Raw genomic sequence first — 20,963 nt, 5'->3', positions numbered from 1 at the left:
ACTGTTTATCGAATTGCATGTACTCTGCCTGCCCTGACCTCGGACTGTTTATTGAACTGCATGTACTCTGCCTGCCCTGACCTTGGACTGTTTATCAAATTGCATGTACTCTGCCTGCCCTGACCTCGGACTATTTATTGAATTGCATGTACTCTGCCTGCCCTGACCTCAGACTGTTTATCGAATTGCATGTACTCTGCCTGCCCTGACCTCGGACTGTTTATCGAATTGCATGTACTCTGCCTGCCCTGACCTCAGACTGTTTATCGAATTGCATGCACTCTGCCTGCCCTGACCTCGGACTGTTTATTGAATTGCATGTACTCTGCCTGCCTTTACCTCAGACTGTTTATCGAATTGCATGTACTCTGCCTGCCCTGACCTCGGACTGTTTATTGAATTGCATGCACTCTGCCTGCCCTGACCTCAGACTGTTTATCGAATTGCATGTACTCTGCCTGCCCTGACCTTGGACTGTTTATCGAATTGCATGTACTCTGCCTGCCCTGACCTCAGACTGTTTATCGAATTGCATTTACTCTGCCTGCCCTGACCTCAGACTGTTTATCGAATTGCATGTACTCTGCCTGCCCTGACCTCAGACTGTTTATCGAATTGCATGTACTCTGCCTGCCCTGACCTCGGACTGTTTATCGAATTGCATGTACTCTGCCTGCCCTGACCTCAGACTGTTTATCGAATTGCATGCACTCTGCCTGCCCTGACCCTGCCTGCCCTTTGGGGACATAGATATTATCTTGAGACAAAAAGAGTCCAAGTGGATTCATATGTTAAATACTATGTCACCATTAGGATTAAACGAGAACATCGATTATTCGTGCTTTTTATAGCTGACCATAAAATTATCTATAAAGGAACAGGTGTATACCAGAGTACAGAGTCAATCTGAGAAGGGGAGGGTTTGTAGCCGTCTCCTGGACTGTACGTCTTTGCCATTCCTCATCTGTAACATTGTAAATATGAATAATATTAATACTTCAGCCTATATCAATCTGGCATAGAAATAGAAAGAATAGCTAGGATAGTCCTGTAGAACGCCTGACCCTACTATTGGTGATTTCTTGTTTTTTTACTGCGTGTCCCAATGAGATGATGGGTAGATTGCTATACACTGATATTGTTTGTTGGCCCAGGGGTTAAATAACTATATATATTGTATGTTGTTTAACAATGGCGGCCAATATAATATCACTGCATGGTCTGATCAACAGAGGTGGGCGCAATGTCCCCAGACAACTACCTGTTATATCAGTCTACTGTAGACATGACAGCGCGTCCTGACGTGTACTTGGACTTAGTGACGAGAATCACGTCACCCCAGAGCGCCCTACCTTCACATGATGCGCGTACAGTACGTGTGGCTCTCATGTCTGACAGGACAAGCTATTCAAGTACGTTACATCTACCAGGTTATCTATTCTAAATATCTGAAACTTTGTCATTAAGATTGGTGGCCTTGTTGATAACTTTGCCATCCTTAACTTAGCATTGATGCCTAGTACTAGTCCCCTGAAGAGCCCAGGTTATTGATATGGGTGAAACGCATAGGGTTTAAGGTGCTTAATTATATGCCGCCACTTCAAGGCAGCAAATCTAGGCGCCGCGTTTGTATATAAAATATCACATTGATATCAACAAATGTGTTTGGCATCGTAATATATAAATATGTACATAGATATTTGTATGTGGTGATGTACAGTACAGACCAAAAGTTTGGACACCTTCTCATTCAAAGAGTTTTCTTTATTTTCATGACTATGAAAATTGTAGATTCACACTGAAGGCATCAAAACTATGAATTAACACATGTGGAATTATATACATAACAAAAAAGTGTGAAACAACTGAAAATATGTCATATTCTAGGTTCTTCAAAGTAGCCACCTTTTGCTTTGATTACTGCTTTGCACACTCTTGGCATTCTCTTGATGAGCTTCAAGAGGTAGTCACCTGAAATGGCTTTCACTTCACAGGTGTGCCCTGTCAGGTTTAATAAGTGGGATTTCTTGCCTTATAAATGGGGTTGGGACCATCAGTTGCGTTGTGGAGAAGTCAGGTCGATACACAGCTGATAGTCCTACTGAATAGACTGTTAGCTGCTCTTTTCTTGCCATAATACAAATTCTAAGTAAAGAAAAACGAGTGGCCATCATTACTTTAAGAAATGAAGGTCAGTCAGTCCGAAAAATTGGGAAAACTTTGAAAGTGTCCTCAAGTGCAGTCACAAAAACCATCAAGCACTACAAAGAAACTGGCTCACATGTGGACCGCCCCAGGAAAGGAAGACCAAGAGTCACCTCTGCTGCGGAGGATAAGTTCATCCGAGTCACCAGCCTCAGAAATCGCAGGTTAACAGCAGCTCAGATTAGAGACCAGGTCAATGCCACACAGAGTTCTAGCAGCAGACACATCTCTAGAACAACTGTTAAGAGGAGACTGTGTGAATCAGGCCTTCATGGTAGAATATCTGCTAGGAAACCACTGCTAAGGACAGGCAACAAGCAGAAGAGACTTGTTTGGGCTAAAGAACACAAGGAATGGACATTAGACCAGTGGAAATCTGTGCTTTGGTCTGATGAGTGCAAATTTGAGATCTTTGGTTCCAACCACCGTGTCTTTGTGCGACGCAGAAAAGGTGAACGGATGGACTCTACATGCCTGGTTCCCACCGTGAAGCATGGAGCAGGAGGTGTGATGGTGTGGGGGTGCTTTGCTGGTGACACTGTTGGGGATTTATTCAAAATTGCAGGCATACTGAACCAGCATGGCTACCACAGCATCTTGCGTTTAGTTGGACCATTATTAATTTTTCAACAGGACAATGACCCCAAACACACCTCCAGGCTGTGTAAGGGCTATTTGACCATGAAGGAGAGTGATGGGGTGCTGCGCCAGATGACCTGGGCTCCACAGTCACCGGACCTGAACCCAATCGAGATGGTTTGGGGTGAGCTGGACCGCAGAGTGAAGGCAAAAGGGCCAACAAGTGCTAAGCATCTCTGGGAACTCCTTCAAGACTGTTGGAAGACCATTTCAGGTAACTACCTCTTGAAGCTCATCAAGAGAATGCCAAGAGTGTGCAAAGCAGTAATCAAAGCAAAAGGTGGCTACTTTGAAGAACCTAGAGTATGACATATTTTCAGTTGTTTCACACTTTTTGTTATGTATATAATTCCACATGTGTTAATTCATAGTTTTGATGCCTTCAGTGTGAATCTACAATTTTCATAGTCATGAAAATAAAGAAAACTCTTTGAATGAGAAGGTGTGTCCAAACTTTTGGTCTGTACTGTATATTCAGATAATCACATATGTTATTAAATTTTGGTGTATCGCTAAGGGTACATGCACACGTTCAGGATTCATGTGCGGAGAATCCGCACTGAAATCCGCAGGTGTTCGCAGGCAAATCTGTGCGGTCAATCCGCATTAATTGGTGCGGATTTGGTGCGGATTTTCCGCATGCGGATTTCACTAAGTGAATGAAGAAAATCCGGTCAGGAAAAATAAAATAAATTGACATGCTGCGGATTTTAAAATCCGCACCCCAGGTCAAAATCCGCGTGGAAAAAATCTGCATCATGTGCATTGAGAATTTCAAATTCTCATAGAATACAATGTACAGGACCTACGGTGCGGATTTTCCGCACGCAAATCCGCGCTGAAAATCCGCATGCAATCCTGATCGTGTGCATGTAGCCTAAGGCTACTTTCACACTTGCGTTCGGGTGTCCGCTTGTGAGTTCAGTTTGAAGGCTCTCACAAGCGGCCCCGAACGCATCCGTACGGCCCCAATGCATTCTGAGTGGATGCGGATCCGCTCAGAATGCATCAGTCTGGCACCGTCTGTCCTCCACTCCGCTCAGCAGGCGGACACCCGAACGCTGCTTGCAGCGTTCGGGTGTCCGCCTGGCCGTGCGGAGGCGTGCGGATCCGTCCAGACTTACAATGTAAGTCAATGGGGACGGATCCATTTGAAGTTGACACAATATGGTGCAATTTCAAACAGATCCGTCCCCCATTGACTTTCAATGCAAAGCCTGGACGGATCCGTGTGAGCAACTTTCACTCTTAGAATTTTTTCTGAAAGATAATGCAGACGGATCCGTTCCCATCGTCTGCATTATAGGAGCGGATCCGTCTGTGGATCCGCTCCGAACGCAAGTGTGAAAGTAGCCTAACACGACACATCTAGAGCAATTGTTTATTATCACATATGGTGCCCACGGCTGCGGTGTTCCATTGCTCGATGTACTGATAGTTTGTTCTTTTTTTGCACCTAGAACAGGCCACTATCTATGGGCATCCTACTCGGCTCTGCCTACAATAGCACTATAGGGTTAGTCTAGGGCAGGCATGGCTAACCTGCGGCTCTCCAGCTGTTGTAAAACTACAACTCCCACCATGCCCTGCTGTAGGCCGATAGCTGTAGACTGTCCGGGCATGCTGGGAGTTGTAGTTTTGCAACAGCTGGAGAGCCTCAGGTTGGCCATCCCTGGTCTAGGGCTTATCAGGAGGTTCCGGAACAAGGGATTGCCCTTATCAGGGCGGCCATTCCGTTTATAGGCAGGGTCTGTTAAGTATAGGGCTACATCTAGGGACAGGCCCGAATGAACAAGAGATCACCCTGCCTAGATCTCCATGTCCTCAACTATAACCGAGGAACAGATACATGGCCGTTGAGCATTACAGTACTGCCGTTTTTGTATTTCTTTCTTTTTCCGTGTTTTGTTTGTTTGTGGGAGTTCATTATTTTATTTATATGTAATTTATATTAAAGGCTACGTTTTATAACAGGAGGTTCCCTGTGACTAAAGTGACCTGACTACAGTTGTGCCTGAGTAGCCCCAAGTTCAGTAGACACAGCAGATCCACATCAACCTTGTTCTCCTGAATATGAAGCAAACCAACTGAATTTAGCCGGAGTATCCCTTTAAAACTAACTGCTGAGTCTGGATGTAGATTTGGGACAAGATTTCCCTTGGCGACATTTGTTTTCATTTGTTTTCAGGGACATTTGAATCTCAGATCTGGCTGTTCTGACCGGCTGCACGCTCCGACAGAATTCTTTCAAGGTCACGAAGCAATGACCGGGAAAAAAGGGAGTTAATAAAAATAAATGAAGAAATTATAAAAACTGAAATAAATCAATTAAGCTCCAAATAAATCCCGAAAGCGAAAAACCCCATAAAAACAGACTCCACCTAGAAAAGTACACTGTGTACCCCGAGCAACGTCATCTGCTGTCTGCTCCTGTTTAGACCAAAGAACCGCAGGAGGGTTCGACTCTGCGGAAGGCTGCAGTATATCTCTCAGGCGCTGAGGGTTCGTTCCAGTATCTTCTGGATGGAACATGGAATGATCATCATCTGGTGTGTACACCATCCACTGTGTTATGCCACAGGAAATCTGATGGGAATATAGACATCAAAGAGGAGACTATTAACAGATCTAGCAGAGCGACATCATTGCAGGCGACAATTACAGGTAGTAGATATGAATGCATGACACCTACCATATCTTTTAAGGGGTAAGTGACAATATCCACACCTTCCAATAACCTGTCACCTCCAGACTCTATATAGAAACCTCTCACAGTCACATATTGCACATCAAGCATTTGGAAGTGATTGCCTGGAATATGCACATGACTGCTGAGGCCAGTTACTGGCTGCAGTGGAGCATGTGACTATGCACCTCGGTGTGTAAACAGTCCAGGGACTGGAACATGGACCAGCGGAAGCCCGCGCCGAGGACCGGAGCAGCGGGGTGCAGGTAAGTATGAATCTTCTGGTTACAGAGGCAGGCTGTGGGCAGTACAGAAAAAGTCTTTATTCCCGGAGAACCCCTTTAAAGGTGGTTATGGTTATCGGTTATTTTTAACCCATTCAGCCTCCTTTTTCTAAAATAAAACGATATTATTTTTTTACTGGAAACCCCTTTAATTGATGCTACTAAGAAGAGTACGTGTGTCTGCCTTGCTTCTGCCCCCTTACATTCCGGAATCACAAGAGCATGATGGGAATGTAGTTTCCCATCAGCAGCCATGGGGCAGACACTGAGGCAGAATCCCCGGAGAGATGCAGAGAGGACATGTCACCTCCCGAACCAGTGAGTGAGAAATAATGATGACGTGTCCAGTACAAAGGAAGGCATCCTGCAGAAGATTAGCGGTATTGTCCATGTCACACAATGGCCCGCGTCAGGTCAGGCAAGGTGACAAATCCTTAGTGGAAAAGCCTGGCAGATAATATCTATCTCTGAATCTATCTATCATTTATCTATCTATCTATCTATCTATTATCTATCTATTATCTATCTATCTATCTATTATCTATCTATCTATCTATTATCTATCTATTATCTATCTATCTATCTCCTATCTATCTATTATCTATCTATCTATCTCATATCTATTATCTATCTATTATCTATCTATCTATCTCCTATCTATCTATCTATCTATCTCATATCTATTATCTATCTATTATCTATCTATCTATCTATCTATCTCATATCTATTATCTATCTATTATCTATCTATCTATCTATCTATCTATCTCATATCTATTATCTATCTATCTATCTATCTATCTATCTCCTATCTATCTATCTCATATCTATCTATCTATCTATCTATCTATCTCATATCTATCTATCTATCTATCTCATATCTATCTATCTATCTATCTATCTATCTTTCTGGGAAATACAGGCAGATACTTATATTATCATATAATACCACTAGAGAGGCGGCTGATTTTCTCCAAATTTATTCTGCAGCGGGACAACCACCCCAAACATCCAACCAATGTCATTATGAACTGTCTTCATTGTAAAGAAGAACAAGGAGTCCTGGAAGCCATGATATCATCCAGGGATTAAATTAAGAGACAGAAGGATCTGAGTAAGCCTACATCCAGGGAAGATCTGTGGTTACTTGTGCAAGAACAACCTCCCTGCTCAGTTCCTTCACACTTTGGACAAGTCTACCTAGAAGAACTGATGCTGAAGGCAAAGGCTGGTCACACCAAATATTGATTAGATTTAGATTTCTCTTTTGTTTCATTCACTTTGCATTTTGTTATAAAAAATAAACTCTTCATACGTCCATATTTAAAAGAGTTCTTACTTTGTAGCTTTTTCCCGACACCTGCCTAAAACTTATGCACGCAGTACTGTATGTCCTAGGAATTTGTGGGGGCAAGTCATTCAAAAACCTTAGAAGGCTACCACCGCTCACCTATAAGAGTGAGGAACATCCAAAACCTAGTTCCCCCGGTTTTCATAGTTCCACAACTAGCAGTGTGGTGTCTACACCGCTCTCCTCTAGGACCTCCATCTCTCATGGCCATTCACTATTCCATCCAGTTGTCAACAGGTGAAGACACATGAGGGTTTCCCTTCTGAAGTCTCAGCCTCTATCTCTCCTACAAACTTTAATGGAGAGGTCCAGGTGCACCCCCGTAGGTCCTCTATGTGGCTGCTAGAGGGCCTCACATTGGTTTCATACCTGAGATGGTTCTCCTCCCCTCCCCTGAACATCACCTCCTATTTTTGAGATACATTAGCAATAGCAGATTATTCTAGTCGATTCGCGCTCCCTCCGGGTCAGAGCCATCTGCGGTCTAATGATTGTGCTGAAATGTTTCTTTTAATAATTTCTTGGGTGACTTCTTCCATGGAGCGTGACTGTGCACCTCGCTGACAAGTTATATCCGCGGCCAGCCCATTACAGGGAGTTATCTCAGGTCAGTGGTTGTCACACTGGCTGATCACGCTGCATTATGTGCCGCCTCAGTTACCTACACGGCTAGGACATGAATCTCCAAATTAACTTAAAAATTCTACAACCTCGACGCCATGAAGCGCTATACGATAATTGCTACATTAAAGGGGTTGTCTCATCTGAGACATTGGTGTCCACTGTCGGATAGGTTGCAGGTTCCACCTTTGCGACCCTCAAACGTAGGTAGACTTGATAGCCGTGAGCTGGCTTGGCTTTCTCCAGCGTTCCCATAGAATGGAGCAGTGGCCGCTCCCGCACGTTGCGCTCTCCATTCATTTCTATGGGACTAACAAAAATAGCCCCTTTAAGGTTGTGCAACCTTCATATACATGTAAATTACAATGTCATGTGTAAGCCCTAATGGGTTCAGGGGCCGATGTAGACGATGACAACCTGTGTACAGCGCTGTGGAATATTCTGGTGCTATATAAATGAGTAAAATATAAAATCAAGAAAATGTAAATCAGAAAAAACATGTAACAATGGCCCTTCAAAAAATATCATACAGTATACAAACTGTGCAATACAGTGTCCAAAAATATCACCTTACTATGTTCATATAATACTACCAAAGAATAACCAAGTAATACTGCCATACAATGTCATAAAATACCTATGTATGTCTAAATAGTACCTTCATACAATGTTCAAATAATACCGCCATACAATATCCAAAAAATACCGCCATACAATATCCAAATAATACCTGTATCTAATGTCTACTTAATACCACCATACATTGCTCAAATAATACCTTCAAATAATGTTCAAATAATACTACAATGTTCTAGTAATATGCCATACAATTTCCAAATAATACCTTCATACAATGTTCAAATAATACCACCACACAATGTTCAAATAATACCTTCATACAATGTTCAAATACCACCATATAATTTTCAATAATACCTCCATACAATGTCCAAATAATACCACCACACAATGTTCAAATAATACCACCATACAATGTTCAAATAATACCCCCATATAAAGTCCAAATAATAATAGCATGCACTTTCCAAATAATGCCTCATACAATATCCAAATAATACTGACATAGAATGTCCAAATAAAACCTCCATAAAATATCCTAATAATAACAGCATGCAGCGACCAAATACCTCCCTAGAATTTCAAAATAATACCTCTGTACAATGTCCAAATAATACCACCATACAATGTACAAATACTTGCATACAGGGTACAAATACTTCTACAAGACAAGGTCCAAATACCTCTATACAGATATCAAATAATACCACCATACAATTTCCAAATAATCCTAACGTACGTTGTCCAAGTATCAACATACAATGTTCAAATAATACCAACATACAGTGTCCAAATACTGCCTTCATACAATATTCAAATAATACTACCATACAGTGTCACAATACAATGTCCGAATAATAACTTCTTATAATGTCCAAATAATCCTTCTATACAATGTCTAAATAATTCTACAACACAATGACCAAATATTACTATTATTTAATGCTCAAATAATGCTTCCATATAATGCCCAAATAATACCACAACACATTGTACAAATAATACTACAATTCAGGGTACAAATAAAAACACCATACAATGTTCAAATAATCCTTCAATACAACTGCATACAATATCAACTAATACCTCCATACAATGTCCAAATAATTCCTCAATTCAGTGTCAAAATCATGCCACAATACAATGTCCAAATAACAACTCTATACAATGGCCAAATAGTACAGTAATACTGTTCTCCAATACTACAATACAATGTCTGAATAATTATCGCCATACAGTGTCCATAAAGCCTCCATATAAATGTATAAATAACAGGTCCGTACAATGTCCACTAGAGGACACTAGAAGGTGCCCATTCATTCAGCCCTGAAAAGCCGCAACTCCCCAGTATGCTCCAGGTCAGGTATATCACTTTTTGATGGAAAAACTTCTGACTGCAGAAAAAATGTCACCCTATAGTGCCCAGCGTGAACATGACTACAGTATATACACAGTATGACGGTAGGTACGTATATTTCATTACTCACAATCTCTTTTTAATGAGCCATGTGTGTAATATCATCACCCTGTGCTTAACACAAATAGGATGAAGACTGTGCACCACTTACAGGTTTTCACCACGTAGCGGGACTTTATTCACTGCTTTCTTATCAGGGCAGAGTGACCAGGGCTTTGGTTTACTGGGTGATACCACAGATGTGACCTAGTTAATTGGTAGCTTGTATAATACTAAGTCGTCTCCTGGAGATCTCACATCAACGGCGTCATAAATATCACTGACTTACGTGGCATGCACGCTATGGCAGTACAGAACTGCAGGTCTGATGGTGCTGCCATATCACTATTTATGTACAGGGCTGTGTATTGTGAACGCCTCCATTACATAATGTGTCTGCTGCTTATTGGCAAGGCTGCGCAATGAGTTTCCGGGTTCCCCTGCTATAGGTAATATAATATACATATACATTTTATATAGAGGGCAGAATATTTTGATGTCAACCACCAGGAACAGACTGTGAACTGAAAGTGGCCCTGGAAGAAAAATTTAAAGTGGCCCCATGTTGTTGGCGGGTCCAAATTGACAGAAAACCGGGCAGCAAAAATAGGCAGGGACAATAGAAGTAGGTGGGGCTTGCATACCACAGTGCAGCACAACATACCGCCCCAGCAGAACCAGATACCACAGTGCAGCACAACATACCGCCCCAGCAGAACCAGATACCACAGTGCAGCACAACATACCGCCCCAGCAGAACCAGATACCACAGTGCAGCACAACATACCGCCCCAGCAGAACCAGATACCACAGTGCAGCACAACATACCGCCCCAGCAGAACCAGATACCACAGTGCAGCACAAAATACCGCCACAGCAGAACCAAATATTACAATGCAGCACAACATACCACCCCAGCAGAACCAGATACCACAGTGCAGCACAAAATACCGCCACAGCAGAACCAAATATTACAATGCAGCACAAAATACCACCCCAGTAGAGCCAAATATCACAGTGCAGCACAAAATACCACCCCAGCAGAACCAAATAACACAGTGCAGCACAAAATACCACCCCAGTAGAGCCAAATATCACAGTGCAGCACAAAATACCACCCCAGCATAACCAGATACCACAGTGCAGGTCAAAATACCGCCCCAGTAGAACCAGATACCACAGTGCAGCACAAAATGCCACCCAAGCATAACCAAATAACACAGGGCAGCACAACATACCACCCCAGCAGAACCAGATACCACAGTGCAGCACAAAATACCGCCACAGCAGAACCAAATATTACAATGCAGCACAACATACCGCCCCAGCAGAACCAGATACCACAGTGCAGCACAAAATACCGCCACAGCAGAACCAAATATTACAATGCAGCACAACATACCACCCCAGCAGAACCAGATACCACAGTGCAGCACAAAATACCGCCACAGCAGAACCAAATATTACAATGCAGCACAACATACCACCCCAGCAGAACCAAATAACACAGGGCAGCACAACATACCACCCCAGCAGAACCAGATACCACAGTGCAGCACAAAATACTGCGTCAGCGGAACCAAATATTACAGTGCAGCACAAAATAGTGCCGCTCTCGGCACAGCATTTAACTGTATCACCGTCTTGAGGACGATGATGCAGTCGAGATCAGGAAGGCACCTGCGGCCGTTGGCCAGGTGTATAAGTAACTGATGCTTCCAGCAATAATTAATGCTGAGATCATCAGATAGTTATGTACCCAGTCGAGTGGTCCCCAGGGCATCGGCCCACCGGGACATTTCCTTGTATGGTCTATGGCCAGTATGCCACTGTCAACCGCTGGGGTTAATACAGAGTTTTGCTGCTAGTGTAAGATGGCCTTGAGGTTAATATTAATATCCCTGGTGGTCAAGGGAGCTTTAGAGATTAATACATGTTATCCTAGAGGGTCAGTATAGGTAAAAGAGTTAAAGGGATTAGGTTATAACTGATCGCTGGGAGTCCAACTACTGGGACCCTCACCGATCACGAGAATAGGGGTCCTGCTCCCCCGATCTGATTCCGCGGCAGGTGGTCCATGCGCACTGCTGCTCCATTCATTCTCTACGGGAGGCAGCTGAGTGCAGTACTTGGCTACCTCCTAGAGAATGAATGTAGCAGCAGTAAGCACACGTAACATGTCACTCCATCAGAACTGGGAAACAGAACCCCTGTTCTCATGACTGGTGGTGGTCCCAGTAGTCAGACCCCCACCTAGCTATTCCCAATCCTGTGGATAGAGGATAACTTAAAAAATTGGCACAACCCATTTAATGGTAATAATCCTGTTGGTCCCAGATATTGAGTGGGCTAATGCCAGTGTGACTCTAAAGCGGTTCTTCTGCTGAGTTGTATTAAATGATTAATGGAAGAGTCCTTGGTGGCGAAGGTAACGAATGGGCCAAAACCAGCATCCCTGGTGGTCTAGGGTAGTGAATAGGTTAATGTCAGCATCCAAGGTGGCCTAGGGAAGTGAATGAGCTAATGCTAGCATCCCTGATGGTTTAAGGTAGTGAATGGGCTAATGACAGCAAGCCTGGTGGTTTGGGGTAGTAAATGGGATAATATCAACATCCTGGTGTTCTGGGGTAATGAATGAGATACTATCAGTAACCCTGGTGGTCAAGGGTAGTTACTTGAATAATGCCAGCATCCCTAGTGATTTAGGGTAATAAATGGGCTAATGCTATCATCCTTGGTGGTGTAAGATAGTGACCGGCTAATATCAGCATCTCTGGTGGTCTGGGGTAGTGAATAGGACAATACCAGTATCCTTTGTGATTTAGAATAGTGAATTGGCTAATGCCATCATCCCTGGTGGTCTAGGGTAGTGATGAGGCAATATTCGAATTTGCGATATTTTGCGAATTTGTGAGCGAATATTCGTCATAAATTTGCGAGGACATTATTTTAAATACTTGTAGTTAAAAAATTTGGGATTATATGCTTGCATCTTTATCCTGCGCATGTTGGAGCGGGGATACGACAGGAGGAAAAGCCGAGGATTGTGCGGGAGATAAGGAAGGAGCTAAGGAGGGAGTGTAAGGGAAGGCACAGTGCGATGGCGATCATCAAACATTGGTCGGATCTTAAGAGGAGGCACATCGCGTGGATCACAGAGATCCGGGACAGAAAATGCCCAGGTACAATGCTTACATTACTTTTGTATCCCTCGCCTACACTCTGTAATCTATATATACAGTTATGCAAATAAGCATTTCATCCCTTTACAAATTACTACTTACTACCTGGTGTGACACGTAGCGAATCAGCCGTTTACATCATACATCTACCTTCTCGTGAGTGTATATACAGTGGATAGAAAAAGTCTACACGCCCCTGTTAAAATGTCAGGTTTCTGTGATGTAAAAAAAATTAGACAAAGATAAATCATTTCAGAACTTTTTCCACCTTTAATGTGACCTATAAACTGCACAACTCAATTGAAAAACAAACTGAAATCTTTTAGGTAGAGGGAAGAAAAAATATAAAAATAAAATAATATGGTTGCATAAGTGTGCACACCCTTAAACTAATACTTTGTTGAAGCACCTTTTGATTTTATTGCAGCACTCAGTCTTTTTGGGTAGGAGTCTATCAGCATGGCACATTTTGACTTGGCAGGATTTGCCCACTCTTCTTTGCAAAAACACTACAAATCTGTCAGACTGCGAGGGCATCTCCTGGGCACAGCCCTCTTCAGATCACCCCACAGATTTTCAATTGGATTCAGGTCTGGGCTCTGGCTGGGCCATGCCAAAACTTTTATCTTCTTCTGGTGAAGCCATTCCTTTGTTGATTTGGATGTATGCTGTGGGTCGTTGTCATGCTGAAAGATGATGTTCCTCTTCATGTTCAGCTTTCTAGCAGAAGCCTGAAGGTTTTGTGCCCATATTGACTGGTATTTGGAACTGTTCATAATTCCCTCTAGCTTAACTAAGGCCCCAGTTTTAGCTGAAGAAAAACCGCCCCTTGGCATGATGCTGCCCCCACCATGCTTCACTGTGGGGATGGGGTTCTTTTGGTGATGTGCAGTGTGGTTTTTGGCGCCAAACATCTCTTTTGGAATTATGGCTAAAAAGTTCAACCTTGGTTCCATCAGACCATAACCCCTTTTCCCACATGCTTTTGGGAGACTTCAGATGTGTTTTTGCAAAATGTAGCCTGGCTTGGATGTTTTCTTGGTAAGAAAAGGCTTTCGTCTTGCCACTCTACCCCATAGCCCAGACATATGAAGAATACAGGAGATTGTTGTCACATGTACCACACAGCCAGTACTTGCCAGATATTCCTGTAGCTCCTTTAATGTTGCTGTAGGCCTCTTGGTCGCCTCCCAGACCAGTTTTCTTCTCGTCTTTTCCTCAATTTTGGAGGGACGTCCAGTTCTTGGTAATGTCACTGTTGTGCCATATTTTCTCCACTTGATGATGACGTCTTCACTGTGTTCCATGGTATATCTAATGCCTTGGAAATTCTTTTGTCCACTTCTCCTGACTGATACCTTCTAACAATGAGATCCCTCTGATGCTTTGGAAGCTCTCTGTGGACCGTGGCTTCTGCTGTGGGATGCGACTAAGAACATTTCAGGAAAGACCAACTAGAGCAGCTGAACTTTATTTGGGGTTAGGCACTTTACATGATGGCCGGTGTATGCCGACTCCTATTTAACATGATTTTGAATGTGATTGCTTAATTCTGGACACAGCTACATCCCCAATTATTAGAGGGTGTGCACACTTATGCAACCACATTATTTTTTGTTGTTTGTTTTCTTCCCTCTACCTAAAATATTTCAGTTTGTTTTTCAATTGAGTTGTACAGTTTATAGGTCACATTAAAGGTGGAAAAAGTTCTGAAATTATTTATTTTTGTCTCATTTCTTTACAGCACAGAAACCTGACATTTTAACAGGGGTGTGTAGATTTTTTATATCCACTGTATATATATTTATAAACACAGCGAAGTAGAGAAGTATGATGTAACCGGCTGATTTTGTATGTTTCACACACACATAAATATATATATATGTGTGTGTATATACATAAACTGCAATCATCATTCTGTATTCCAGTATAAGGCCCCATCCATCATTACATCCCCCACTTAATTTGCATTTGTTAGGAGTTCTGAGTTGTTTGTCTAAATTTTGAACATTGTGTGATTACAGGTGCTCCCGTTCCCCCCGTCCGCCACAGGTCGTCGACGGACGAGATGAAGGTAGTGGTCATGTCCGCCGAGAAGGAGGAGGAGGAGGAAGAGCAGGCCGGACCTTCCCAGCCGCAGCAGGATGCACCACCCTCACCTGATGTGGGTGAAGAGATGGAGGTGGAGGAGGCCGGACTCTCCCGGCAGCTGGATCCCCCCACCCCCAGCTCCAGATGAGGAAGAAGAGGCTGTCACCAGCCCCCGCCATGAGGGTAAATGCAACACCCGCACCCTAGGGTTGTTATGTGAGTGTAACGGAGGTGGTGTGCCGAGTGAGGGTAGTAGTACTCACAGTTCAGTTGTCCCCTGGGCCGGCGTGCAGTGGAGGGGAAGACAGCACTAAATCCTCCGGGGCACTCTCTATTGCAGGGAACACCAGCCAGATGGTGGTTGAGGTGCCCTTGATGGTATAGGTGTTTAAGGTGCTTTGGTGGCTGGGCCCCTGTGTTGTTCGTGACGCCAGCACCGTAAGGTGCAAATGTTGAGAGTAGTAGAAAGGATGAGGAGTCAGTTGCAGTAGAAATAGTTGAACATTTACTTAAATCAAATGTCTCAAGACCGTTGGTACAGTTCATCCGTACAGTGCACTTGTATGGCACAAAGGATGATTCAGAAATTAGTTTAGCTGTAATCCTTACAACAGGTCTGCCAATTGTCAGTTGAGGAGTATTCCTTATAATGTTACTTTACAGGCAAGACAAAAGTTCTCTTCTTAGATAGTTCTACGTTAATTCCAATCTCTGGCACTCAGGTACAGAATATAGTGGTTTTCTTACTTTATATTTAGCAATCCAATAAGGGCGTTCTCCCTCATGGCAGGCAAACTCTCTGCGACAATATTTGCAGGAAGCTCTCTTGAAGTATTCAGGTTCACTATATCCCAGAAGGCTTCTAGTGAAATAGGATAATTATGGCCTTTAATCATCCAGTCGTGTCCAGGAACTTGGAAAGTCGGTCACTTGTGATTGTGAAGTCCATATGCCAGACGCAGCTCTAACCTTCACTAGGCTGGCCTTTATATTTAGACTCAGACTTACTGTTCAGTGCTAAGCTGCTGTAACTACTCTAAGGATCCATTCACACGTCTGCAAAATGGGTCCGCATCCGTTCCGCAATTTTGCGGAACAGGTGCAGACCCATTCATTTTCAATGGGGCCGGAATGTGCTGTCCGGATCCGCATTTGCGGATCCGAACTTCCGGATCCGCACTTCCGTTCCGCCAAAAAATAGAACATGTCCTATTCTTGTCCACAATTGCGGACAAGAAAAGGCATTTTCTATGAGAGTGCCAGCGATGTGCGGTCCGCAAAATGCGGAACGCACATTGCCGCTGTCTGTGTTTTGCAGATCCGCAAAACACATACGGATGTGTGAATGGACCCTTAGTTTGTCCTCTCCAGGATTGATCAGGTCCCGGAGGAAAGAAATTGCAGCTACATAGTGGATAAAGCCTGTTTCTCTCCTCCATTACCTTCCTTCTCCTCTCAACATGCGGCCCTCCAGCTGTTGAAAAACTACAACTCCCATCATGCCCTGCTGTAGGCTGATAGCTGTAAGCTGTCCGGGCATGCTGGGTGTTGTAGTTTTGCAACAGCTGGAGGGCCGCTGGTTGGGCATCCCTGGTCTAAGTAATGACAGCACCACCTATGGGTGAATTGATGAAATGACAATGCCAGCCTGATAAATAGGAAATACCATACATTGCAAATACATTAACTAAATAGGCAGATGTTTAAAGTGTCCCTTTTACAAACATATGTGGGACGCTGCATAAATATGGGCACACAGCAATATAAGTCTGTATCCATAACATGTACACAAATATTAACCCCTTAAGAACCCTGACATTTTTCACCTTTCTGCCAAGGCCAATTTTAGCATATCTGACATGTGTCACTTTATGTGGTAATAACTTTAAAATGCTTTTACTTATCCAGGCCATTCTGAGATTTTTTTCTCGTCACATATTGTACTTCATGATAGTGGTAAAATTGAGTCAAAAAATTCATTTTTATTTATAAAAAAAAACACATTTACCAAAAATTTTGAAAAATTAGCAAATTTTAAAATGTAAATTTCTCTACTTTTATGATAGATAGTGATACCTCCAAAAATAGTTACTACTTTACATTCCCCATATGTCTACTTCATGTTTGGATCATTTTGAAAATGACATTTAATTTTTGGGGGTCGTTAGAAGGCTTAGAGGTTTAGAAGCAAATCTTAAAATTTATAAGAACATTTCCAAAACCCAATTTTTTCAGGACCAGTTCAGTTATAAAATCACTTTCTGGGGCTCAAATATTAGAAACCACCCATAAATCACCCTAAACTACACCCCTCCAGCTATTAAAAACTGATTTTACAAACATTGTTAACCCTTTAGGTGCCCACGAGAATTCAATGAAAATGGGAATGAAATTTCAAAATTTCACTTTTTTTTTGCAGATTTTAAACTTTAATCTATTTTTTTCTGCAAAACATCAAGGGTTAACAGCCAAACAAAACTTTAAATCTATTACATTGAATCTGGAGTTTACAGAAACACCCCATGTGTGCTGAAAAACTGATGTATGGGCACACAGCAGGCTTCATAGTGGAAGGAGCATCATATGGCTTTTGGAGGGTGGATTTAGCTTGAATGGTAATTGGGAGCTATGTTGCATATGAAGACACCCTGAGGTGGCCCTAGAGTGGAAACCCCCAAAAAGTCACCCCAGTTCTCAAGTAATATTTCAAGGTGTGTAGTGAGCAGGCGTTTCACCAAATTCGGAAATGCTTGGCTGTGAAAATGAAAAATTTAAATTTTTTCCTGAAAAAGTTGATTTACACCCACATTTTTCACTTTCACAAGGGGTAACAGGACAAAATGCACCCCAAATTTTGTTCCTCATTTCCCCCGAATACACCAACACCCCATATGTACTCAAAAAATTATGTATGGGCGCATGGTAGGACTCTATAGTCAAACAGCTAAATATGGATTTTGCTCACCTGAATTGGCAGACATGGATTTTAGATGCCATGTCACATTAAATAAATTCCCGAGGTCCCCAGAAATAAAAAAAACAACAACTTGTGATCCCATTTCAGAAACAGCACCCCCATACGAACATTTTAAGTGGTGGAAAGGGTACTTTTCAGCAAACAGGTGTCTGACAGCATTTCAAAGCACACATTTGTAAAAATTAAAAAATTTTAATTTTTCACTTTCAGAAGGGTTAAAGAAGAAAATGCACCCCAGTATATGTTCATCATTTAGCAAACACCCCAAAATAATTATAAAGCTGCAGCATGAGGACAAAAAAGCCATGCAGGAGATCTGGGAGCAGCAAAAAAAGATAAGGGAGCAGCAGCGGCATCTGTATTGCAAGGTGCAGCAGTTGGAAGAGCTGCACCGTAATGGGATGCAGGAGATGCTGGACCTCCATAAACAACTCAAACAGTTGCCTTAGAGCCATATTTGTTCCTCAAAATTGCCAATAAATAGTTTTTTTCCGTTCTAAAGTTTGCTTTTGTTTTTTGATATTGTTATGTTTATTATTAATTTTAACCTATAAGGTTGCAGTGAGGCCCCTTTAGTCTAGGGGCAAACTCATCAGGATCTGGACAGACAGCAGCAGCAGATAAAGGTAACGGTGGAGTAGAAGGCCTACACATTTGTACAAAAATATATATATATATATAGTATGAACAAACACAGGGCAACACTCCGTTCTTGGAAGGTGAATAGTGGATCTGCAATGAGCAGGACACCGGTACAGTGGGTCAGCTATGCAGTGGGTCAGTATATATATATGTAGTAGTTTGTGACGCCAATTGCAGCTTGCGCAGGTACTGTAGCAGGGCCCTTTAAGATGTTATAACTCACGTACCAGGTGAGGAATGCCAGAGGGGGATAATGTCTCTGTATAGCAGATATGGTAGTGTCAACGGTGTCTCCTACCTTGGTACGGCTGGACTCCTGGATCCTGGCTCACTTGCAATAAATTGAGTGTAGTCAGTAGGAGTAGTGGTGGAATGATTGAGATCCAGACAGGAGATATAGTCCAACTTGTCTTTACTTAATGGCCACAGATATCCATACGAGTTACAGCAATAGTCTTTTGGGGTCCCAGCAGGTATTGGCAATATGTGGCAGGAATTTATATCTATTCTGCTTCTGATCATATGTCTAGTGAATCTGGCAGGTATTTATCTTCTGCTCTGTCTGTCTTCTGCTTGTAGTGGGCCTGATTAGCTGAGGAGGAATTTGGCTTCTCCTGGACTCTGGATATGTACTCACAGCTTGGCTCACAGGAAATGATGTCGTCCTGGAGATCTGAAGTTCTGGAGGTTGTTGCTTGCTTGTCACCAGCTGAGGTAGATGACTCAGGCTGGGAAGATGGATCCTTGCCTCAGCTGAGGCGGGATCCAGGGTTGGGATCCCTGGTTCTGGGAGCTCCTACCAACACAGCCTGCCCCTGGCAGGGGTGGCTGGTACACTACCCTAACTTCCTTCTCCTCCTCATGAGACAGGACATGGGAACGTCCCACTTCTGCTCACACAGGGGAGGCTAGACTAGAATGGACTATTCCAGACTAGATATACTAACCTAGCTATTGTCTGCTACATATTGCTGCCACCTGCTGGCGGACAGGGAAATTACAGCAAATACATAATACAGGCCTGGAAAATACATATAATGATGAAAATGCACAGTTAGATTACACAAGATGACAATAGATTCACACCTTAAATGTTGTAGCAGGGAGACGGAGTTTAGTGACATACTCTGGGATGTTACAGATCTTTTATTTACTCAATGGAGCCTTTGTCAAGCAGAGAAAAAGTATATATAGGGAAGGTTATAAAAGTGTACAAAATTATCAATCAAAGAGGACAATCAAATTATTACCATGATTAGTGTTGAGCGCGAATATTCGAAAAAAGCTGATTTTTATCGCGAATATCGGCACTTCGAGAATTCGCGAATATTTAGAATATAGTGCTATATATTCGTAATGAAGAATATTTGTTTTTGTTTTTTTTTTTAAACACAGTACACATCAGGTGATCATCCCTCCCTTCTTCTAGGTTGTGGGCCAATGAGAAGGCTTTGTCACAGCTTAGCAACATTCCTAGCAACCAATAGAAAAGTTGCCTTCCCCTTAGTATATAAGAACCTCCCCAGCAGCTATCTTCTAAAGTTTATTGCAGTTATGAAAGAGACAGCAGTGTCATTGTTGTGCTCTGTGCTTTGTTGTATTACATTAAACATATAACATATGATAATGTATATAGTCAAAGGGGTATGTAACAACAAATCCACTATGAAACCAACCACTCATAAGACAAACTAGTACATCTGTGTAAAGTGCAAATGCATACAAAAAACGCCCAAGAATTTGAAAGGATCCACATAAGATCATTACAATCCGTGCTCAATATCCATCCCGAAGTCTCTTACCTACCCTTACCCAGCTCATAGCAAGGGAGGAGCTCATTCTCCCTGGCTATGAGCGGTGCGCTCTGATTGGATGCGGTCACAGCCAGGGAGAAGAGAACCGCTCCAGTCTCCGCCTAGTATAACCAAGTCGGCTAATTAGAATATAAGGCGCCGAAATCAACGGCGAACAACAGCGGGGGTCTTTGAAAAAAAAAAAAAAGTGTGATGACATCAGTGGGGGCCGCCCTATAAGGTAAGACCCTAATTAGACTAGGGTTAAACAGATGAAAGGTCCCCTTTAAATCATAATAAGTACATATTAAAAAAATATGTCCAAAACCAATTGTGTCATAAAAAAATGAGGTGTACCGATTAAATACATAATGGAGGGGGCCAAGAACTAACCAGCATGGATCCGATATAGCGTCATGTCGTCACATAGCTTCCGCATTACATAAAGAAACATGTG

General features: G+C 42.6%; 1 long non-coding RNA gene across 1 annotated transcript; it reads left to right on the top strand.

Moving 5' to 3' along the window:
- The first annotated feature begins 12,855 nt into the window (after positions 1–12,855).
- Positions 12,856–18,541, top strand: LOC122937749. Its single transcript, XR_006389911.1, has 3 exons — positions 12,856–13,003; positions 15,028–15,277; positions 18,282–18,541. It is a non-coding gene; the product is annotated as an uncharacterized LOC122937749 (long non-coding RNA).
- Positions 18,542–20,963: the final 2,422 nt, after the last annotated feature.

This window comes from Bufo gargarizans, chromosome 1, assembly GCF_014858855.1.
Source record: "Bufo gargarizans isolate SCDJY-AF-19 chromosome 1, ASM1485885v1, whole genome shotgun sequence".
NCBI lineage: Eukaryota > Metazoa > Chordata > Amphibia > Anura > Bufonidae > Bufo > Bufo gargarizans.
Note: the sequence above shows the minus strand (reverse complement) of the source record. Positions and strands in the feature narration are given on the sequence as shown.